Here is a 25793-nt window from a genome sequence, read left to right as displayed (position 1 = left end):
TACAAGAACCGCGTCCACTGGTAACGACACCGATACGACGGTTTTTAAAGCCCCACTGCCAGCGATACGATACACCCCAACAGATTGGTTGAAGCCACATTGGTAGCGAAATCCATAAAATATTGCCTGTTATATTTGCAAGACATTATACATATTGAAAACATTGTTATTGTGTTATGACTGGTCTGAGGGAACTTTTCAAACAGCTTTTAAAATAAAGACACACAGTGATCAGCTGTTTCCACGAAGCTAGGCTTGAAGATTTTTCGGATGTTTATTTTAATTTATTCAACACCCTATTTAGATTATTGACAATTATATTGTAGCTGAAGTTAAACGTTCCAAATATGAAGGGTTTTCTATTTTTCTTATGTGAGTTTTTGATGCATGTTCCATCATTTTTACATTCACATTCCTTCGTGTGTCTCCAAATTCAAAGTCATACATATAGTACTAAAGGTATAATTACTATGTTCATCCTAAGCCCCGCCACCTATAATTTGGTTTTTGAGACCTAACGCTTGTTGCTTACTTCTGATGGTACTGATATATAGTGTACTAGCTGAAGCCGACAGACTTACCATAGTTCTGCTAGTCTATATTTTCAAAAAACTACTATTTTCTTCAGGTACAGGAAGAAAAACTGATCATAAATTTGTGCTTTTACTTCGAATGCAGCTCTTTTTGAGACATTTCAGCAACTCTACTGGCTGACAGTCAAGATTTCATAGAAGGGAGCCCGTTTTGGGTACTTCCTGCCGTCGTAAAGATAATACCTAAAATAATCCTGGAACGCATTAAAGAACATCTCGAAAGCTTGATCGACAGAGAGCGGGCTGGTTTTCGCTTGAATCCTGTATTGACCACTTCAACACCCTAGGGATCATTTCTGATTAAACGTGCCCTGGAAACGGGCTACTTTCATAACATTAATAAGCTTTTTGGTAGGACAGCCTTCTTCACGATGTGAAGGGGGGTGAAACTCCGGGAAAAACCCGAAAAAAGTCATGAAGCTATCCTAAAATTATAAACATTGCAGTGCAATAGACTATATTATCAAATATGTTATCTCCAAATTCGATCATAACCATACTATTGCTAACAAAATTACAGTAGCTTAAAGTTGTCATTACCGTGTAAATTTACTGCAACCCAAAGTACTAGGTATAATATGCTTAGGGATTGAGGAGTCCTAAGTTCGCATGCACTTGATGTCGGACCGATTCAAATGGAGAGCAACTGGCTTCCACTCTTTATGCTCCACGGACTCCTCTTTTTGGGTTTAACGCCCAAAGTTCAACCAGTCGGGAAACCGGGGGCTTGACGCTTCAGGTATAAAAGGTTTTGTGTTTCCCCGCCTTTAGTGGGCTAATGAGCACAAAAGTTGGAATGTTGATGATTGAAAGAATGTGATCTTCTCAGATGAAACGAAGTTCCACATTTCTCACAATGCACAATAGAATGCAGCATGTGCGGAGGAATGACCGGGAGAGCATTATAGCAAAGAGTGTATTCTAAAAACATCAGGCCATCCAGTGAGCAGAATGATTTGGGGATGCTGTCCGTATCACCAAATTGGACGATTGGCTATGATTGAAGGAACGATCAAGGCTATGGATTATAAAAACGTCCTGGAAGAAAATTTGGTACCTACCCTCAAGGAGCATTTTTCGCATGTAGATCAAATGATTTAAAATGATAAAAGGCCCCCCTAATTTAGAAGAGTTAGACAGAATAATCCAAAAGGTTTGGTACAAAGGCATTCCAGCAGAAGTTTAAAAAAATCTAATCAGTTCAATGCCACGTCGAGTGGTGGCGGTTTATAACCAGTTCAAAAAAATATTGAAAAGTGCGTTTAATATGTACCAACATTACCACTTGAAAGATCAAACGTCAAAACGTTTAAAGGAATTTAATACGTTAAAGAAATCATCATTTTGCACCCCTCTCACTCCCCGTCTTTCTAACCAATCTCGAAACTAAGACCAGCTTCGAAAAGTACCAATCGAGACCTTTCATTTGATATCCAACGTGACTATATTCGGTGAAAAAATATCTTAAACCCCACTTTTGTATGTAAGGGGACCCCTCCTAAATCTCTGGGCGTTCACAGTTCCCACCTTCTCACCAAATTTCGTGTCAATCGGTACAGCCGTTTCTGGGAAAAGTACGTGTGACAGACATTGAACCAATTTTAATATTTCACGCGAATGTCAATTATTCTCGTTTATTATGGCGTCAGCATCTTATTTGCATGAACCTAGAAAGAGTAAATTCGCGCGAAATTGCCAAGTTTGAACTGCTATAATTTTGGCGTTAATGGCCAGATTTCCATGAAGTGCATGGGTTTACGAATATTGTCCTCTATACTTTTGCGAAATCTGGTAGTCCTAGGATGAATTTAAGGGGGGTTTTCCAATCAATTTCCAAAAGTTGGTAATATACTATTATTAAGTTTATTTGAGCAGATATTGAAATGAGGAATTTTGAGACCTAGATTTCATCTAAGCGCACTACCCTGATTTTTTTTCGGATTTTTGGATTGAGTAGTATCCGAAAATGAGCCCTGTCTCACTTTAAGTGTGTACATTTTCACTCCTTACTTGCGGACTTTGCAATTCACATCAAAACTAATATCAGATTCGGAAAGTACAAATTGAAACCTTTGATTTGATACCCCACATGACTATATTAGATGAAGAAAATTTTAACATACCCCTTTTACATGTATGGGGAAACTGCACGTAAATTTATGTCACACACGGTATGAGTGGGATCTCATAGTTCCAATATGTCCACCAAATTTCGTTCGGATCGAGCCGTTTTGGAGAAAACTGCGTGTAACAGGCAGACAGACAGACCGTGAATCAATTTTAATAAGGTTTTGTTTTACACAAAATTAAAAGAGGGATGAAGACGGCTACGGTTTCGTACCAGAGCAGAGACAACTCATCAGACGCTGCCTCACCACTGCCCGTATGACATTTATGAGCCACTTTGTTCATACTGCTACCAAGGCAGAGGTGAGACAGCATCTGATGAGTTGCCTCTGCCCTGGTACGAAACCGTAGCCGTCTTCGTCTCTCTTTTAAATTACTAAATATCAATATCACAGTAAAGTAAGTAGTCTGACATGCTAAATGTATATACATTACGGGCTATGTATAAATGAGATAGTTCCGCATTCAAAGATACTCATAGCAGAAACAAATAAAACATGCCTGAAGCGCTGAGCTTCCGGTTTCCCGACTTGTTTTTTCTTGAAATCTGGGAGAATATCAACATTTTGTATTTTTATTTAATAACACGTGGCATGCATATATGAATATGTTACCCAAGAATCAACAATTAGGGATGCAATCAGCGAATTCAAAAGTTTCTATTGGATCGAAATTTCAGGAAAATGATAACTATGTATTTGGAGAATTTGTATTGAAAAGACAATAATTGTATCACATTCATTATGCAGCGAATTAAGTGCATCAAATAAAATTGGATCTTTGCAGTATTCGATATTTTTTAGATGATACAGTTGAAGCTTTCATAATTTTCATTAGTTTATACACACTTTAATTTGATATCTAAATATTTCACTTGCCCTATAAATTATAGCACCAGACTTACATTCATAATTTAGTTTGAGAACAACAGATTAGAAATTCCAGCGACAGAAGCATCAAAATAGCTTCGCTTTTAATTATCATAAAATATGTGTTTTTTAATTTGACATTCATTGTGACTGAGAAATAGGGATGATATGAATAAATTATCAAGGAAAAATTATGTGTGAATTGATTAAGAAAAACCATTAAAAAACCTGATAGTGTCACAAAATTACCCTCGTTCACCAAAAAAGTTATTCATTGCTTAAAAAGGTCTTTTGTGTTATATTCATAATATTTCGCCGACATAGAGAAGTGTGACCAATGAAATTTGAATTGTGTGGTTTGTTCAAAATTCTTTATGCATTATTTTCATCGCCTTTTTGTTGTTATCATCCAACCAAACCTTCAAAAAAATATGAAAGCGGTAGTTTAACGAATACCGACAGCGGTAAAAGTTTCTCTTGGGCACCATTGATATAATGATCATTGTACGCATTCCAATCAAAAGCCGTTTAGATAAGCTATTTACATACATTTCGATTGGTTTAGTCATAAAATGGGATATTAATAAATGTCATTTTTCTATTCGTTGAAATGTCATTTGTGTTATCTAGAATACAAATTATCGTAGCCTGTTACTGGGATTACTAGTAGAAAATCGTGAGTACTGGAAGATTAGGTAGCAATAACCACATTTTTTCCATTCTTCGATGGATCAATTTTTTATTTGAAAATGAAATTTTTAGGAAGCACGTCATAGTCTTTTGATTTACTGTCGCAGTTTCTTATGTACATAGCTTTCATTTGATGTATTTCGAATATGTGGAAATCCCATTCCGTCTTTTGATTTAATATCTCAGTTTCCCAGCTAGCCTAAATTTGGTGTATTTCGAATACGTGGAAATGCTATTACTTAGCGAAGATGTTAGATATACACTATGGATTAATTAGATTTTGGAAAAAGTGGCCAGCATGGTTAGCTTAGTAGCATGAAAAAACTAAAAGAACCAAGGGTTGACAATGAAAAGTTAATATCATTCAAATTATACCAACATCACTTTAATTTTATTCCACTAAATTAGATTTTATATATAATTTTTCGTAGCATATTCACAGTTCACTGGTTCCAATATGTTTCCTAAATTTGATTAGCATTCATTCATTTCACTTAATGAGTTTGAGACCCTTCTCGTGAATGTTGAGTAAATTTTATTGACATTTGGAAACAGCCGCAAGAAGTGAATTATACTTTACACCAATTTCCACCTTAGTAGTTTATTACGAAGAGAGACATGATCTAACCAAGCCAAAATAAAAGTATTTATACTGAAATGTATTGTCGCTATATAATCACACAAGAAACGTGCAATGAATATTTATTATAGAATGACAGCCTCAGGGAAATACAGTTCCCGTGAAAATACGCAAGGGAGCCATAGGGAGCAACTTGTATATATTCAATAAACACAAAATCTACCCAAAGAGATTCTAAGACAAATTTCTTCTTCACCCTCAATGCTATTAAGAGGAATTCCCTGCAATTCCCAACATCATTCGTTTACACTTGGATGTATCTTTTTGGGGTTGACTGGATAAAGGGAGCACGATTATTTCGAAATCGGTAGCAGGGTCGACACAGTCCACGTCTAATCGTTAACATTTGTTCTAAGTCTGCAACTGAAACGCAGTACAATTGTCCCCCGGTAATGGTGCTTCGATGCTTGTTTTTATTGATACTGCTGTTGACAGGTTGGAAGCTATTGATGTGATTTATCACCCTCCAATCAAGTAACCATGGATGAAAATGATATTTGATATACTTCTTTGGTTAGGTTTGTGAGTTCCATTAGCCTTGCAATGTTTCCAAAGAGATATTGAGCAAATAATGTTAATGGGTAAGAATAGTAACAAGGAGTTGGGCAAACCATATATTTGTGATTGAATGACGGAAAGTTAATCGCAATTTAACCAGAAATCATCTACTCTACGCAATTGGTAAAGTTGCAGAACTGATTCATTTCACATTGATTAAGATCATTTTTAGATTAGATACAAAGATGATTTCGAAAAATAATCAAATGCTGTATTTTGTGATTTTTTTATTCATCATGCATGAGAACTATCAAAAAATAACCACATTCCTCCTGTTTTTATGGTTTTGATAGTAATACTGATTTTATAGCTTTTATAGAAATTTACACTGTTAGGAATTTGACGAAAAGCGTTAGATGATGATAATGACTATTAATTTTGGATAGGGAATCCAGCGTCGAGGACAGTAGTAAGAGCTTAATGAGGAGCCAAAAAGATATAGTCAACTGTATATCAAGATTTTTCTTCTCTTTTCGTTCCAATCCTATGAAATGGAAAGTTTCATGCCTGCACCTCCAAAGAGATTATACCAACCAATGCCCATTTCGAAGTTCAAATAGAAATATTGAATAGAAATTTTCAACTCTGGCAAAAATAATCAAAAGTCCCTTTTATCAGTCCGGCAGACTTCCATGATTCGCTTTTTAATTTGCCAAAAAGGAAAAAAGGATTTTTGGGCTCTGTATTAAAGCTATGGAATTTGCTTGCTAATGTCAAAATAACTAATCAAACCAGTATAAGGCATTCTACGTATTTTTCGGAATAAGATAGTTTTTATTTGCGTAACAACGTTAAAGGGGATACCACGGAAGTTCTGAACGCCGTTTATTAGCAATCTATTTTTTTTTTTTGCTAATCTTAAGAAAATTTTGCTGCAAACTCGAAAATATTAACAATATATGCAGTAGCTTATCGGAGATATTAAAATGGCGAGTCCTTTAATGGGACTACAGAATAAAAAATATCTATGCCAGCCATCTTAGCCGATTCAGCAGGCAAGGATAGAACTTGAAGTGAGAAAGCAAAATCTTGAAAATTTATCCCTCTAGGCACTCCTGATTTTAATGGTCTATGGGGAGTTGATATTGAATCCGCGAAAAGGCACATCAAAATATTTTTGACGAATGTAAAATAATCCTAACTTTTAAAAAAAATTCTACGGTACTTTGTCAAAAAGAAGCATGTCTCAACTTAAGACCTCTTATGCCATTGTCAAACAAGCTTAACGATTTTGAGGCCTTAATTTCGCAACACTTTCTAATTAATAGGCCACTAATGGCAATTCCAGAGGTCGACCGGACGAACAAAACATTACATTACATAAAGCTGGGAATAACTAAATCGACTTCATCAGGCCTTCTGCAAACGATGGGTTTCCGAAAGCCTTCACCACCTTCAAAAATGAGATAAATGGACAAAACAATCCCCAAACTTGAAAAGAGATCAGATGGTACCTATACATTAACGTGATACCCGCGCGACCTTTAGGTCAGATTGATGAAATTTATTCAGAACAAGATTGCTAATCTGTTCGCGGAGTATTATATCGAGAAACCACGAGCATCCAGAATCAGAGGAAAGCTACAAATGAAGGTGGGACTTAATATGGCTATTAATCAAGACTTGACAGGAATATCTTGGATAGTAAATAAGAGTCAAGAAATGTGTCAAATGACAAAAAAGTTGCTTCCGTAAACTCAGTACAATGTATTCCTGAAATATGTTATAATACTTCGAAACAGCACGAACTCTCCCGGCAGATAGAAGAACTCATAGGCGCATCTAGACTTTCAAAACGATCCAAGAAAGGTGTCCTGGGAAAGTTGATAACAGCAATTTTTACAGTTAATGGTGAAGAATACAGAGACATTGAAACGCTCTAACGGAACCAAGAGCTGACACTGTAAAAGACAAGGCAACAGAACATCCTTATCAGCACACTACTCATAAGTTAAACGAAAATTTGAAATAATAAAGACTTGTCTTTTCTTTTCGAGAACTACTTGTTACCTTCATCAGTGCTCCAAGTTAAAAGAATTCGCCAAAAAGTAGAACAAAGGTCATCGATTCAGTGAAGTGAAAAAATAGTTTGATAGGGTGCACCATGAAGTTATAGATACAGGGGGATCCGTTTATTAGGACTTCGTTTACAACGCCCAACCGTTTTTAGCGACGAAAATGCAAATTCAAGTTAGGTTTCTGCATAATACGGTTAAGGCTGCCAACTGCTTTTAGTGACCTAATTTTTTTAATAATCGGCCGGTTAGAACGACGCGCATCGCTCGTTTGTTTATAATGCTTATGCACAAATAATATCTCGCCGCCCACCGTTTCGGCTTGGACCCTCTAATTCCCGTAGATTGTTTGGCCCGGGTAAATCACGGCCAGTGTTTTTTTTTATTTATTGAGGTTAAGGACCTTTTATACCGGTAAAATGAGTTCCGCGGAGCGAAAGGCATTCTTCATGCTGTCTTGTCCGGAGAATGGGGAGAAATTCTATAGTCAATGACATCTTTCACCAAACACCTCGACTACGCTGATGACATCTGTTTGCTTTCTCATAGGGGCATGGAGCTTGGTTAAATGGCTCTGGATTTAGAAAGAGAATCAAGTAGAGTTTACTGAAGATAAACATCAAACAAAACCAAGGTCCTCAAGCTGACGGGTCAACGTACTTTCCCTATCTGTATTTAAGTTCAAAGCAACAAAAGTGTCGATCAATTTGTACACGTAGGAACCATGGTGTCTGCGGACGGTGCCACCGAACTGGATGTTGCCTGACGCATTAACAGAACTAGATCCGCATACACTGGCCTGTTTAAAATCTGGAAATACAGTTATTTCAACATCACGAACAAGTTCAGACTGTTTTGTCGAAATGTTCTTTCTGTGTTGCTATGAAGCATATGGAAAGTTAACTCCACTGTTACTCAAAAGCACCAAGCTTTCGTCAATATCAGTCTGCGTCGTAACATCGAAGTTCACTAGCCCGACACCATCTCCAACGAAGAACTTGGTCGATGCACAGGCGTGCAACTCATACGCACTGTAATCGGAAGACGGAAGTGGCAGTGGGTAGGTCCCACTTTAAGAGGGGCGACAATTGCATTGCGGGCAACGCCATGAAGTGGAGCCCACTCTTTCAAGATAACCAACGAGTGAGTCGATCCAAGGGCACTTGACGCAGAACAGTCGAGGAGTGTGTCTTGGGAAGTCATGTGTGGAGCTGAAACGCATTTCAGGTAACTGCGAGCGGTAGTCTAAAAACAAATAACTGACCGAAACCACCTACAGTTGTCAGAAGATATAGCTAAAGTCCGAAATCCTGCAATTTCAAATCAGGATTTGTTCAATATCTAATTAATATAGTAAACTTCTTAGAGGGTGTATTTTATTCAATTAGGATCACCAATCCTACCTGAATTGGATTGCCATAGCTCAGAAAATTGTTTACGAATTCAGGGAAAGCTGAGTCCGCATTCACTTGATGATGGGCAAGACCAATTGGCAAAAAAGCCCCAAAATAGGGATCTGTTGAGCACAAAAATGGAAAAAACCTCCATACCAATCGGTCCATTCCGTCATAAGGTGGTTGCGAACTCTGGACTCCTTCAAATTCTAACCCAAAAAAGTTCACTTTGGCCTAGTTTAGACCTGACTTTTTTCACTTGGATGTACCAACCAATCGAATTCGACCGGGACTAATTCATTTAAATTATGCTCGTAACGATAAAGGGTCGGTAATTTTTTTTCTACATTCATACAAATTTGAACAGGAAGAGTCGTTTAGAGTGGGCTTGACAGCCATTTGTTTATAACGAGAAAAGTTTGTCTGGTGATTTTTACTGAAGGAAAAAATTGAACGAGTTTGTGCAAAACTTTGGTTCGAATGAAATTACGATTGAAAATGTCACAGAAGTGATTTGGGAAGTCTATTCTATCGAAATATATGAGTAGCATAAATAACTCAATGAGGGTCGTGAGGATGCAGAAAATTTGACCCATGAGAAGCACCCATACCCCACCCATTTTAGCGATGATAACATCGAAAAGGTGAAGGAATTGATTTGATTTAAGGGGGTCATCCCGTGTGAAGGCTGTTTTTTTGGCTTTTTTTTTAGAAATTTGTTGTGAAGAACTGGATAAAGATACAAATACGAATTTCACCATAGATTTACTAATATCTTGAGCGTGTGTAGTAATTTTTCCACCTCGATCCCATATTTGATTATTGAAATACCGGGCAATTTATTTACCCATCTCCAAAAAAGGTGTTTTTCTGCTGTCACGCAAGAGGGCGCTGTGATCATCTTAAAGAAAAAAGTAAACGGCATTTTAACGTACAGACTTAACTACAGTCCGCAAACTAGGATTATTAAAAAATATTAAAAGCTAAATTTTTGGTGCCGTGTCAAACTTTTTTTTTCGAATTTTGGTGTTTTTCACGACTTCTTCAATGAATAAAAAAAACTATTGAACGAATCGCAATTATCCTTGTTTGCCTACCGTAGAAATATGTTCTGAATAAGCCCTGAAAATTTCAAAGAATTTCGTTGCATGGGTAGGTAGCCACCTACTTACCTACCCCTTCGTTGGATAGATTTTAGGAAACACATCTACAGCCTTGGCTTCAAGTTTTGTCCTTTTAGCGAACGTCATTCCAAACTGAAACAGACAGAAATACGCTGAAGCAACAAAAGACCATCCCGATCAACGCTTAACTTCTTTTTAAGTTTTTTGTGTAAACACAAAACCTTATTAAAATCGGTTTACTGTCTGTCTGTCTGTCCGTCACACGCATTTTTCTTGGAGATGGTTGCAGCGATTCGCACCAAATTTAGTAGAAAGGTGGGAACTGTGAACGCTCACGCATATAGTGAGTTACATCCTTTTACGTCGAATTTAAGGGGGAGTCCCATACATGCAAAAGGGGGTGTAAATTTTTTCTTTCATCAAATATAGTCATGTGGGGTATCAAATTAAAGGTCTCGATTAGTACTTTTCGAAGCCAGTCTTAGTTTTGACATTTGTTGAAAAGGTGCGGAGTGCGGGGGGTTGAAAGTGATCAACCGAAAAATCTGAAAAAAATCACGCGGCTGCCACTATATGGTGCCTAGGCTCTGAAATACCCTACATATCGATACCTGCTCAAATAAAGTTAATAATAGTACATTACTACAATTTATAGTAATTGAAAGGAAAACCCCCTTAAGTTCACCCTAGAATCACAAAATATAGACTACAGTATAGAGCATGATCCTGCCAAATTTGGTGAAAAGTGAAAATCGCACTATTACTAACAAAGTTATACTAGGTCAGAACTGTCGCTCCTCTGCAAATTCAAGACTATGAATGTCAACATCACTTGAAAGTGGAAATTTTCACATAATATATGCATATTTTACGTGCTACATGCTAATGGGACAAATGCGCACTCAAATCTCTTTATAAGAGAAGCACACAAAACCTTTCATACCTGAAGCGTCTAGGTTCCGGTTTCCCGACTTGTTCTATATTGGAACTGTGGTATTTTCTTGCCAGGCAGATGATGTTCTACCTTCCTGAATATATGATATTCTGTGCGTTCGTTTCGGCCAAACCGAGGGACTAGTTTATCATAAAGATCTTTGTAATGGATTGCTCGGGTGACAGCGATCGCTTTCTTTGCTTCCCGTTTGGCATTCTTATAAATTTGCCAATTGGCCAGTGTTTTATCGTCGAGAAACTTGTGGTAGAGGCGTATCTTTTCACGTATCTTCATTTAAACATCGTCATTCCAAAGCCAAATATCGCGGTTGATGTACAGCTTACCCGGCTTGGTGACCCCGGGGGTTGCAGAAGCCGCTTTTTGGATCGTGTCTTTAATTTGGTTCCACGATTCTCCCACATTTGTAATGGTTGGTAATCGCGTGAGATCATTTCCTCTTTCTTTTCACGAAATGGCCACCGTTTAGTGCGCGGCGGCCAGTGCGTTTCTCACGCTGTTTTATCGGTGGGTTGCTTCCCAGAATGACAACGGCCGATGTTGAGGTGCAATGGTCTCACAAGAAACGACTTTGCAATCAGTGACGATGGTAAAATGTCGGCGTCTTATGAGAATAAAGTCGATTTGCCTTTTGCTGTTCCCACTATAAAATGAACGAGATAAGACAATCGTTTGATGAACCTTGTATTAATAAGCAAAGGGTCTTTGGTTTCCGCAAAATCGATTATAAGCGCGCCAGCCTTATTGTGCGCTCCAAACCAATGAGCGGTAGCTTATTGGAGACATTAAAATGGTGAATCTTTCAATAGCCGACCCATAGTTGAACGATCATAACAGGAAGGGATGGAACTTGAAGTGAGAAAGCAAAATCTTGTAAATTGGTCCCTTTAGGCACTCCTCATTTTAATAGTCTATGGGGAGGTAATTTCAAATCCGCGAACAGGCAAATAAAAATATTTTTGACGAATGTAAGATGATCCCAATTTTTGAAGAATTTTCTATTGTACTTTGTCAGAAGGAAGCGAATAATTTACCACTTTCACAAGGTAGAACAGGTAGAACAGATCCGCAACTGATAGTCAATACTAGCACTCGATAGCCATCTCGGCCGCTTGTCCCAGGAAATATTACGGAGACGCCATACAGCAGCCGACATTTGTTCTAATCCGTAACATTACAATGTATAAATTAAAGCCAAGAATTTGCAACTCCATATGCACATGTAACTGAAATCATTTTCTCGCCCAGAGCCAGCCCAAAAGCCGGTCTGAAGCCAGCCCAAAACCAGCCCTCTAGTCAACCCGAAAACAGTCCAAAAGCCAGCCCGAAGCCAACCTAAAACCGCCACGATTTGTATGGGATGATGCGATGTGATGAGATAACGCTTGGTAATGCAGTAATGCGGTGATGATTGGTAATGCCGTGATGGTTGGTAATGCGGTGATGCGGTAATGCTAGATGATCTTGTAATGTTTGGATCGGGCTCGGTGATGGTAATATGACATTAATTTTATTTTAAGGTGATATCATTTGTTAAAAATTTAAATATTATAGTAAACTTCTTATAGTGTCCAGTATATTTCATCTAAACAGAACCACCGAGCCTGCCTGAATTACATACTCATTGCTCACAAATGTGGGTCATAAAAATACAAATGACTGCATCGTATTTATTAATATAACCATCAGTTGTGCAGTTGATATAGCTCAGTTTTCTTTTTGGGAATCCAGGGAGCCCAGAGTCCGCATCGACTTGAGGACGGACCGGACCAATTGGCACGAAACTTCGATGTTCCGCCCAAAAAGAGGGATTTGTGGACCGCAAAAGTGAAAGAAACTTTCTTTTCAATCGGTCTATTCCTACATAAAGTTTTGTAAACAGGATCAGTAAAATCCGACATTCGTGCGAACTTTAAACAGGAAGAGTCTTTTAGTGTGGGTTTGACGATTTTTACTACGGGAAAAATTGAAAATGTAACAGAAGTGCTTTGTGAGAGTCATAAGGTCACAGAAAATTTGGTTCATGAGATGCATCCATAGACCATTCTTAGCGAAATAGTGTTCGTAAATTGTCACGGTTTAGGCATGAAAAACATCGCCGCCAGACTCGTATCAAAAAAACTGATTTTTTTTCAAAGAAAATACTCGGGGAGAGGTAGCAAAAAGATGCTTGCCAAATTAGCTAATAACCACGCATTCATTAAACGCATTGTTACTGGTAGCGAGGCATGGGTTTATGCAGTCCTTGAAAATGCCCAATAATCTAATAAATAATGTGCCAAACATGAGTCGAAACTGAAACAAAAAGAAATTCGCTGAAAGAATAGAAGTTCATCCCGGTCAACGCCTAGCTTCTTCTTTTTCTATAGGCTTTGTCCGTTCACAAGTGGGGTCGGCTCGTCGTGACTGGTTGTACCACTTTGTTCTATGAAAGGCCTGATCTGGATTCAGTCATGAGGCTTTCAAGTCCCCATCTAGCGTATCAAGCCACCGTTGTTTCGGCTGGCCTTTTGGTCGCTCACCATAGATTCCGATGTTTAGACCAATCCTGGCGAGTGAATTCTCGTTAGCGCGAATTACATGACCATTCATCGAAGACAATTTTTCCACGATCGGTGCAATTTCACATCGATCGCGGGTATTATCATTTCGGATGTATTGGCCCAAATTTGACCAGATAATAATTGGCCCCACATCGTGTTCGTGATTATACGTAAAGAACGATTACCACTTGTAGCCACTTTCGGTCACGGTACTAATAGGCAAAGGTGAGGCAGCGTCTAACCTGAATAAAACCATCGGTCGTCCTTTTTGATAGCCCAGGCAATGTTAATTATTGGTTCTCCAAGTTGTTAGATATATTTTCTTGCAAATGCCGATATTTCGAGAACCACTTGTCAAGTCTGTGTCAAGTGGTTCCCGAAATATCGGTATTTGCAACGTCAATAAATATCACTAGCGAATAGAAAAAAGCAAGTCTTAATTATTTCAAGTATCAAGTTGTACAATTTTAGGTGCTTATACTAAGCTCAGGAGATTTGAATCTGGATACTAGCAATACCATATATATATACATATTTTACATGACATATACCGATACCATCAAATTCACGCTGCAGGATAATCGGAATTTGATTATAACTTCGCTCATCAGAGCAACAATTTTAATTGAACTTAATATCGCACAACAGATATTTTTTGATGGCATTATTAACCATAAAGTGTAAAATGGAGCTTGTTATACATATGTATATGCTCGCTAGAAATGCCTGCATAAAATACCATACTAATGTGATACTGTTTCCACACGACACGCTGGGTTCATGCTGTTAAATCTTAAAACAGCATAAATTCACGCTTAATTAGAGCAGTCCCACCGCGACAATATCTCTTCTGATCGCTTCCAATTCAAAAGAACTCGAAAAAGTATCAGATTACCTGTGTGTAAATCAATTGAGAATAATAAAATGCGAAACAGAAGTGCGGCTACCAACTCGATGAACTTAATCGACTGGGAATAAAGTGATTTATCGAAACTGAATCTAAAATATCCATACATATGCAAAACAAATTGTGAAAAGATGGAGACAAAATTGGAAAATAAATTGGAGATACGGTGATTGCTGATTTGTAATGAATATTTAGAATTATGTAAATCGAATTTCTTTAAAATATTGCAATTGCAGATTTTATGGAAGTGGCGTTTCAGTTTTATATATTATATCTTTGGAGTTTGCCTCATTGCACCGAGTTAATTTAGTTCTTCTGTCGTAAATTAAGTAACAACCGGCAATGATTTGAAATCGCAAATATCTCAGCCCAGATGGTGAACGACTTTCCATTCCATGTGCTAGAAATTTCCACAATGGACATAAATTCCTAAACACCATTGAATTTTTCTCTTCCAGTACCTCATAATTTCGCGCTAATTTTGCACTTAAGAATTTTTCCTCAATTCCAAGGCATTCTTTCTCTTAGCACAACAAAATCTGAGTGAACTTCTTTTCCTTTTCAGCCAGTGCATGTCGTGCAATTTCATAATTAATAAAGACGAAAAAAAAATAATCTAATAGATTCTTGCCAATGCAGCATTCCTGCATTTTTAATTTTGTATTAAAACCTTTTCTAGTCAGGGTGGGAGATGTAAATGAACTGGAGAGAATTTCATTTCATTTTCAGTGAAGATAATTATTATTTGACCGCAATGCTCTTGTGAAGGTTGTGTGTGAGTGAAGATTTGTTTGGCAGCGCACAGCACACCTTCGGGAGCGGTATCTTGTGCTTTGTGTAGGAATTTATTTGTAGAATGAAATTTGCTTTTTGCACCAGATATGAATGTTTATTAGATATTAAAGTTCTCATTCAGACATATAAAGGAATTATTCGATTGCCAAGCAAAATTGGTATTAATAAATCAAATACAAACATCGCAGTGAGAACCATGCAACACATTAAAAGGAGAAATATTGTCCTAAAATATTGCACTGTTTGCACGCCAAAGACGCCAACATCGACACAAAATCTGCTTGTGAAAGTACTAATTGAGACCTTTCATTTGATACCCCACACGGGTATATTAGGTGAAAAAAATTTACATCTCCCTTAAGTATGTAAGGTGATCCCCCTCCCCCTAAACTTGACGCAAATTTATGTCACTCACCGTGTTTCCATATGTCCATCAAATTTCACTCGAATCGGTGCAGTTTTTTTCAAGGAAAGTGAGTGTGACAGACAGACAACAAACAGATTTTTTACACAATCTTAAAAAAAAAAATGTTTTTCAAAAAAATATTGTTATTTTTGTACCCAAAAATTTTGTAACAATATTTACAGTTATTACTAAAAGTTGGTGGTCAAAGGGTAGTATACGTCCCAGGGCGAAAAGTGGATTGGTATCCACGATGGAGCATAAAACCTGGGAAACGCCTGCTGAACTAACACCAAAAACTCTACTACCAAACCCTATCTCCACCTCCACGTGATGACCGCTGGGAGCCTTTCTTAACGAAGGGCTGCAGACGGAGAACGATGAAGGCGAGTCTCCCCCACCTAAAAACCGGACAAAATGTACCAACTGGTCCTTCAGGGTGAGGGTTGGGTAGGGCTGACAACCGTACACGGAAAACAACTTGTTACGAAGCCACAACAGGAGCCTCGGACTGGACGGATTACACAACGATGAACCCGGCAACAACAAAGGAATAAGGATTTGCGCATTTTCTCATGGAACGTGCGCTTCCTGTACGACCGAATGCTGCTGAGCAGCTAGACGATACCCTGTCTCAATATAAGGCTGATGTAATAGCGTTGCAGGAGATTCGTTGGACAGGGACCAGTTTGCTGGAGAAGAGCCACTATACCATATATGATAGTGGCCATCCAGTAAATCATATGCTCGGAGTAAGTTTCTTAGTTAGCCAAAAAATGAAACCTGCTGTTATCGGCTTTGAAAATATAAGCGACAAGGTAAACACTTTGCCAAACTTAGAAATATAAGCCTCATAAACGTTCACGTCCCTGCAGAGGAGACTGCAGAGTCGGAGAAGGATACCAGGCAGTTGAACTTACCCTCGAAGCCTATCCATACTTGGAACTTATCTAAATCATACTTGGAGATTTTAACAGCCAAATAGAGACGGAGCCCGTACTGCGGCCCCCATAGCTTATATAAGGATATCAATAACGAACTGAAAGTCCTGGCGGTTTAACGTGAGTACATACCGTGTAGGCATAATCCCACGGTCCTCTTCGGACACGGATTGATTTTGGGACCACAATCAGAGCCCCGCCATGACTAGCACAGCGGTACTGGTTTATACTGAGTACAGGCTCAGCATTCATACCAGTGGATGCGAGGCCTATCTAACACCTCTGCCGCAACTAATGGGCACGGCACCCGAGTTGTACAGCGCAACTCCACGCTTGAGCTCCGAAGAGCTCTGCCCGCGATGTACCCGCACCATGAAACTCCCATTAGGGGGCCAACCGCAAATAACCGGGCCCAGAACACATCCTCCAGGAATTCTCCTGGAGCATATGCTCTCAGAGGGCCATCCCGGTTACCGTGGTACCAGATAACCTCCGGTAAGGCTTCTTGGCAGAGTCACTTCAGATGAGCCCTCAGCAGACTTGGGTCTGATCGCCCTCCTCGAGTACGTGGGGCCGCACCCCGCAAATGATAACGGACTGCGGATTATTCAGTTAGCAGTATCGCACGCAATGGCTGTTGGAAGTACCTGGTTTACGCGGAGAGCGGTCCACAAGCAAACGTGGGCCTCTCCAGATGGGACCACTTTCAACCAAATTGACCATGTGTTGATCAAACGCTGCCATCTCACAGCCTTGATGAAGGTCGGAACGCACTCAGGTCATCTGGGCCTGTGTGGACTCCCGATTGTTGCGGGTGTCAGCAAACACTGCTGACAAAATCCACGAGGTGCACGCGCGCCGTCCCGAACTCGTTCGCGGTCCATCAACCGAAATGGGTGACCGGGTAGCCGTGCGTCGGCACCCTCAGCAAGTCCTGCAATTTGCTGGTACCACCGTATCATTGCCGACAAAGCAAAGAAATATGTCAACCCGTGCTCATTCACGGCTTGAAAAAAATAAACTCGCTAGGAGCTCTACCCAGAACGCAGCTCCACGCCGCTTAACAATATTCGATCCTTTCAGTAAGCGCTATTACCTGATAGACACAGACACAGACGTCTTAATTCTCCCGGTATTGCGGAATCACAAACTCTTTCCGCATCAACTTAAACTATTGGCGGTATTCTTCAATCAAAAGTACGTACGGCTACAGGCAAGTGGACTTAAGTCTGGGAATTCCGCGAATCTTTTCATGGCGTTTTGTAGTAGCGGACATCAATAGTCCTATATTAGGCGCTGATTTTCTAGGCCCCTATGGGGATCTGCTTTTATAGATCCCATAACTTTGCTTAGGTCTTCAGGAAAACTTGCCAGCTGCTCTACTGCCAGCCTTTATCATTTTTGAGGAGGTAGCCGATCCTCGCATTCGTGCGCTTTTTCAAAAATACAGCAACATAACTACCGAAGTAGTCTCTCGCAGGCATGATGTACAGCACTAGATCCGCACCACTGGCTCTCATATCTTCTCGAAGGTGCGTCCATTGCCACTCCAGAAGCACGCTGTTGCTAAAAAAAATTTGACACACTGTTAAAGCAGGTTATTTGCAGATCATCAAATAGCTGTGGTCTTCTCCATTACACAAGGTCCCAAAGTCCAACGGCGATTGGAGACAATGTGGCGATTACGGACGTCTGAATGCTCAGACCGTTCCAGACCGCTATCCTACACCATTCATCCACGACTTTACGCACAATGTTGTTAACTGCCATGTTTTCACGACCTTGGACTTAGCCAAATCCCTGTTGCTCCAGAAGATATTCCGAAAACGACAATATGCACATCCTTCGGTTTCTTCAAATTCACACGGATGCTTTTTGGTCTGTGCAATGCGGAGCAAACTTTTCACAGGTTCATCCACTCTGTCCTGCAAAACATTAACTTTTTCTTCGTGTGCTTGGATGATGTTTTGGTCACTTCTTCTTCAGAGTCTGAGCTGAAACATCTCGAATGCATTTTTCAACGTCTCCTTGAGGCTTGTACTTATCGTTGAAAAGTGCAAATTGCTTCAACAGGTAAAGTTTTAGCCGCGTACAAACCTTCATGTCTAAGCAGAAGCCCGCCAACTCCGGCACCTGAGCTTCATAAGTCAGTTTACTTCGGACATCCAACATGTGCCCGGCAAGGATAATGTAGTCGCAGATGCTTTGCCACACGTTTCAGAGGTTAAATGCCTATCACGGCCGATTTTTCGGCAATCGACGAATCACAGAAGGATGATCCAGTGCTTCAAAGCGTCAGGGACAACCCCAAATATAAATTTCTAGTTTCCCCTTTTTGGCTCAACCTCCGAAATAGTCTGCGAGACTTCTGAAAAGGGGCCTAGGCCATATATTCTGGCCGTTTTTCGCAAGGAAGTATTTATTCCATGCAGTACGTGATCTTGCGTACCCAGGCATTCGGACAACGAATCGGCTTGTCACTAGTAAATATTTCTGGCCATCAATGAATAAGAATGTTAACTCCTGGACCAGATAGTGCATTCATCATCATCATCAACGGCGCAACAACCGATATCCGGTCTAGGACTGCCTTAGTAAGGCTTCAAACGCGACCGGACGACTGCCTACCACCCATAATCCAATGGGATGCTGGAACGCTGACTCTGAAAGCCGCTATAATGGCACACGATGACTTCTCGTGGTCGCAAGTCCTGCCTTTCGTTTTACTTGGCCTGCGTACAGAACATCGTGAAGAGTTTGCCGCCAGTTCCGTCGAGTTGGTACACGGGAGAATTTGAGACTCCCCGGCGATCCTGTGTTTGACACCAGGTCGGCCCTTTCCACTATTGGGTTTTTGTGTTTGTTCCGGGACATCTTGGCGAGATTTAAATTACCCCCGCAATCCCGTCATTCTTCGAAGGAGGCTAACACTGTCTACACACTTCTTGGTTTGCCTGGATGCTTCCCAGAGGCTCTTGCAGCCACCATATAAGGATCCATACGAAGTACTGAACAAAGGGGAGCACAAGCCTAAAGGGCTTGACGTTGGCGGTTCAAAAACGTTTCCGTGGCCAGGCTAAAACCTTTTGTCTCCGGAGCTGAAGTTTCAGGGAGAATGATTAGAGAAAAGTCATTGACTAGTGATGTGTGAAAAATAGTTGAGATAAGTTTTTCTAGTTTGAATTAAAAAAATTTAAATGAAATTGTTTTATAATTGATTTCTAATAATTGATAAATGTTTTTTTTAAATTGAGTTGTCATAAGTCATACTATTTATAATAGTATTTTCTTTTATAAGTAATAAATGATGTAGATTTACTGGACGAAATAGCGGCATTTATTTAATTGTGAACCCTACAGTCCTCCGTACTACCTATAAGGGGGAAATGGATGTCGCAATAACCGCAGTCAATCCTAGAGATTAGATTTTCTGTCTGCGGCAAGCGATGGAAAAATCGTTGAAATAACGACACTAGTTAGCCAGGGTAAAACCGTACGTAAGAGAATTCGGTATCCTGACGAAGTTGATAAGACTGATTATCCTGACCCTGACCAATGTGTGAGGCCCGAGAAAAGCAGCAGGATCACTCTCGAGACCATTTGACATAATCAACGGTCTAAGACAAGGAGATTCCCTATCATGCGTTCTCTTTTAAATCAAACCGATAACGACTACAACGATGAAATCCGCGCACGGTTGTTGGCAGCCAACAGAGCGTATTTCAGCTTACAAAAACTGTTCAGTCCTCATGTATTCCCCGGAGACCTAGGTCCTTAGCAAGAAAAATGGTGAACCCTTGGCCGCGTTCGAGAGAAGAAACCCTCGAAGAATTTTCGGCCCTTACATGAGGATGGTCGATTCCGTAGCCCACATAACGACGAAATCTATGGGCGTTAGCATGATCGACAGGCTCAATAGATTGCGGTGGGCGGGTCACATAATCCGCATGGATGAGTATGAACCACCTCGAAAGTCTATAAGGGTCTATGGTAGAGGCGTAGGTCAGAACGCCACATAGCTTTTAGGGATATTACATTGATGGACCTCCGCGCAAAACCCAGATGTCTGGAGTTCCTTATTAAGGCAGGCCTAGACCGGATACCGGTTGTTACACTGTTGATGATAATGATGAACTGGATTTTACTATATTCTGAAAATTGAATGCAAACTTCTCTTAGATAGACCAATAAAATGAAGCCCGCCTCTATAGAGTTTAATGAAAATACCACTATTATTAACAAAATTACAGCAGGTCAAAATTATCTCTTTCACCTGAATTTATCCCAGCCTAAGAGATAGAATTTTAGTATCATGTTGAAGTGGGAGAGTTCATTGAGCGTCACATTCTCGCATCCCGAATTCGAATTCCGATTCGTCATGGATATTTCGTTTGTTCGTCTCTGTGCTGTCTCGCTGCTGTAGGCTTATCGATTAAGTGACAATAATTAAACTGAAGCGGAGTCTCATTGATGATAATCTGAATAAAGGAACAAAATAACAATGCGAGAAAAGAGACTCTGTTAATGCATTACACTCCACAAAGAGGTGAACAGGAACCATTCAATGTAATGAATAGTCAAACATACTAAATGCGCATGCAGTGCGAGCCATATACAAATGGACTTGCTGTGCACTCAAATATTCTTACATAATCAATATTCCATTAATAAATCCAAGCGCTGAGCTTCCGATTCTCAACTTGTTTATCTTCACTGATTTGTCAACATAAAATCGGTTCAAAAGATTCAATTCTGCATAAACCTTTTTTCTTACAATTAAAAAGCTTCCTGATCATTTTATATATTACCCGCAAGCACAAGAAAGTGGTCTATGAGCCAAACCATCAGTCGCAAGCTTGATCCTCCACATACTGTCAACTTTGAAAGAAGGGAGGACAGCAGACCTTATTTCAAAGCCATAGATGTTAATACTCTTGTTCGCTAGACGTCCCTCGTATTTATTACTCTTATTAACTTGTTTTCAAAAGACGCCTCAAGTTTGAATATATTAATAAATCTTTCTACACAAATGCAGATTTGAAGGAATTAAGAAATAACGGGGTAACGATCAAGCGCCCAACAATATGCAGAAAATACAGTCTAAGAACCATAAAACATTTATTTTAATGACTGCACAGGATGAAATTTATGAGACATTTTGTAGCACTAGATTTTCACCTCGGGTGCTATTGCCAATTAGCAACCCATAATTTATCAATAATGCAATTTATACTCGTATACATTGATGTTCAAAGTTGCCGCACCAAACTTAATACTGAAATGAAGATTAGTTCATTTTATATTCTGACATTTGGTAGTTGGTGTGATTTTTGGATGAGATGTTTTTATTTCTTTTGTATTTTTGCAGTAGGTGAGCCAACAGGTTATAATATTGAATGGTATCAAAATCAACTTGAGTTTTAAACGTCCGGTTTGTTCTATTTTTGGTTAATCTGAGTTACAATCATAAGTTTTTCTTGAGGCATGATTTCACTTTTCTATCGTTTTTCTCTTGTCATCAAAATATTGAATTAATGATTACAGAATGAGCAGCTATGAACTAACCAACAGAGCAACTAAAGAATGATTAATACATGTCAAAGACATTCATCTTAAGTTTTATAAAAGTAATTCCTTTGTTTCCTACAGTTCTTTTTTAGTAAAACTATTAAAAGGAAAAGTTTCCAGTTTAACTATAGATTTTATTTAAGGATTGCAGACACATGTTTCGGACACAACAGTGCTGGTTTTGTTAGAATTTATTTCACTTAACTCTATGGCCTTATATACCTTATATTAACGTGGTAACTAGTATTTCCGAAATTGTAAAACCCCCTTAATTATAATACTTCCCCTAACTACCTGGAATAAAGTAGATGAACAGTTGCCCATATCGGTGTTCAATAACATGGCGTTACTCTGTTTAAATATTGCTCCAGGAAATGTTATGGCCGCTATTTACTATGTGACCGGGAGGAGACATGTACCATAATAACGGAGAACAAATGAGCCAAAAAGAGACTCCACAGCGCAATAAACAAGAGTAAAGTTCGCGGCTGGTAGAATTTAGCCGACGAGGTGAATGGGGACCCCTGGGGACTCGGTTACACACTGGTAACCTGAAAAATCGGGGCTGTTAGCTATGTTAGTGCAGTCCAGGGCATTCGACTGGTCATAGTGCCCAGAACATATCCCGAACAGACACTCACTTGGGAAGACCAGGAAACTATCGTTGACCTTGTCGTCAGGCAGATGTGCAGAGGATGGATTGCGAGGCTCGTGTTTGGCATACGCTTTCGACCGGATCATATACTGGTGGACTGCGCGACGGAGAACACTGCGGATTGGCTTAGGATCATAATCCCTAAGTTGCATCGCTAGAGGCGGAGGATCTTATAGTCCTTCTAATTGCTTAAAATGGTAATCTCTATTTGCGATTATAGCGAGTTTTCAGAAGCAATGTAGAGGAAAAAACCAAACTCATCACGATCGGGGTAGATGACCACCCTTTGGAGGCAATAAAATACCGAAACTGCCTTATCAACTATAGGTTTGGTAACATACATGTGCATGTGCACAGAGAGAAGCCGAGGAAAGATACTTTGGAAGAGACATCAAGTGGAAAACCTACCGAAGTCCCCGAAGGAATCGCGGAGGCCATAAAGGCTGAAAGAGCAGAACGAAGAAGCGAAGTAGACCTTACATTGGGCTCCTATGCAAGGCACCTGAGCAACAACATGGCTCTTCTAGAAAAGGGTGCAACTGAAAACAGTGATAGAAGACTTCAACAAAATCGACTGTGACGTATATGAGGCGAGCTGTTCGTCTAAGGTAGTTAAGTCATCAAGTAATGTTCCCTGGTGAACAAAGATCTACCCAGAATGAAAACTGATTACCAAAAGCTCTTCAAACAGACGAAACTATCCGGGGACTTGCTGAAATCCAAAAATGTACTGACGACTTATAGAAACGCGATCAGGGAAATACAATGGAACAACGTCAAGGATTGTTTAGGATAGTGAGAGATCCTAAGTCCACATCCACTTGATGTTGGGCCTTACCAAATGGAGAGCAACTTACTTTCACGATTTCACGTAGTCCACGGATCTCTCGTTTGGTGCATGGCGCCCAAGCATTTAAAAATAGGGACTAACGGTTCCGTCCAGGGCAGAGACAACTCATCAGACGCTACCCCACCTCTGCCCTGGGAGCAGCGTGACCGTAAGTGGCAACATATGGAAAACGCTCCTTTATATATTTGCAAAAACATGCCAAGGCTGCGAATTACATCCAAGTGAAACCGGCAATAGTTTGAGCCTAAGCTAGGCTAAAGCTAAATTATTGTTTAGGTTAGTGAGGGATCCTAAGTCTACATCCACTTAATGTTGGACCATGCCATGCCCCAAACGAGGGATCCGTGGATCAAAAAAAAACATGAGAGTAAGTTGCCCTCCATTTGGTCCGGTCCAACATCAAGTGGATGTGACGTCAGGCATTGATTCGCTGTCCTACACCTTGAGCACAAGTTGTAGACGGCTTCGAGTAATTGGTCGCCTCCATTTTTAACCAATTCGGCTGTAATTCCATCGGCTCCTGGCGATTTATGATTTTTAAGCTGATGACTTGCACGGACTGTTTCTCCTATACTTGGTGGTGGCAGTATTTGTCCGTCTTCTTCAGTTGGTTAGAACTCCAACCCGCCGATGTTCTGGCTGTTCAGTAGTTCATCAAGGTACTCAATCCATCGCTCCAATATGCCCATTCTGTCGGAAATCAGTTTTCCCTCTTTGTCTCGGCAGGATGAGCAGCGAAGTGTATAAGGCATCATCTTGCTGACTAGTTGGTAAAACTTGTGCGCCTGGTGCGGTTGCTCCCTGTACTTTTCGAGTTCACAGACTTGTTGGTTCTCCAAGGGTTCCTTTTTCCGTCTGTGAAGTCGCTTTTCCGCTCCCCAGAGTTCGTAATAAGTCTCTACGCGTGCCCGGGTCCTCCACGAATGCAGCATTACTCGGTATGCGACATTCTTCCGTTCCGTTGCTAGCTTACATTCATCGTCAAACCAGCCGTTCCGACTCTTTTTGAGGCTGGAGCCAAGTATGTTTGTGGCCGTATTTATGATAACGTTCTTCAGGTGATTGTGAAGATCATTTGTTGATGCTTCACCACCAAGATCTCTGTTGACTGGGGTTATTGTGTCCCGTTTCCCTCTTGTAGGTGTTGCATGGGGCTGTGTTCTGGATGGCTTTAGTGTTAACTCCCACCTGATTGTCAGAGGGGATTATGGGTGCTGTTGTTATTCGAGCTTGAAGCACCATGCTAACGAGATAGTGATCCAAGTCTATATTGGCCTCCCTATATGTTCAGACAATCATCAAGGCTGAGAGATGGCGGCGTTCGATCAGGACGTGGTTGAAAGTGGTCTCGTCTGGACAGGTCCTCGTTTGTTTGTGGACCGCTTTCCGCGCAAATTTAATAATGCGCAGTCCGTTATCATTTGTATTTTGATGTAAGTTATGGGAACCAACGTATCGTTTGAAAACGGGCGCGTCCCTACTTGACTGTTGAAATCTCCAAGTATGATTTTGATATTATACTTGGGACAGGCTTCGAGGGTCCGCCCAAACTGCATCGTAGAAGGTATCCTTCTCCGACTCTGTGGTCTTCTCTGTAGGGGCGTGAACGTTAATGAGGCTTATATTTCCAAATTTGCCTCGCAAACGCAGAGTGCATAGCCGTTCGCTTATGTTTTCAAAGCCAATAACAGCGGCTTTCATTTTTTGGCTGATTAAGAAACCTTACTGGATGGCCACTATAATATTCTGTCTAGTGACTCTTCTCCAGGAAACCGTTCCCTGTCAAACGCATCTCCTGCAACACTGCTACATCACATAAAATCGTTCATACCTGAAGCGTCCAGCCTCCGGTTTCCCGGCTTGTTTGTATCTGTTGTAGGATAATTTCTTCACATTTACTAGAGCGTATGAGGTTGACTATTATCAAGGCAGTACTTCCCATGAAATGATTTATATAAAACGCTTTCTGAAAAATAGAGGGCAATGGAAATTTTTAACCATGTACACCCGGAACTGTCATGTACTCATCGCTCCTCACATAGCAAAACACAAAACCTTTTATACCTGAAGGGTCAAGCTCTCGGTTTCCCCGACTTGTTTGCACTTAAGCAAGGTGTTGAAATTGGAACCCGACTTGGATGTCATTTTATAAGTTCCATAAAAGTAGCT

At 40.1% G+C, this 25793-nt stretch overlaps 1 protein-coding gene across 6 annotated transcripts in view; it reads right to left on the bottom strand.

The window, feature by feature from the left end:
- Positions 1-25793, bottom strand: part of LOC119654335 (protein kinase C-binding protein NELL1-like) — a 162508-nt gene that overhangs the window by 95987 nt on the left and 40728 nt on the right. The gene's annotated exons all lie outside the window — the stretch shown is intronic.

The sequence above is a fragment of the Hermetia illucens genome, chromosome 4 (assembly GCF_905115235.1).
Source record: "Hermetia illucens chromosome 4, iHerIll2.2.curated.20191125, whole genome shotgun sequence".
In the NCBI taxonomy this organism is placed as follows: Eukaryota; Metazoa; Arthropoda; class Insecta; order Diptera; family Stratiomyidae; genus Hermetia; species Hermetia illucens.
Note: the sequence above shows the minus strand (reverse complement) of the source record. Positions and strands in the feature narration are given on the sequence as shown.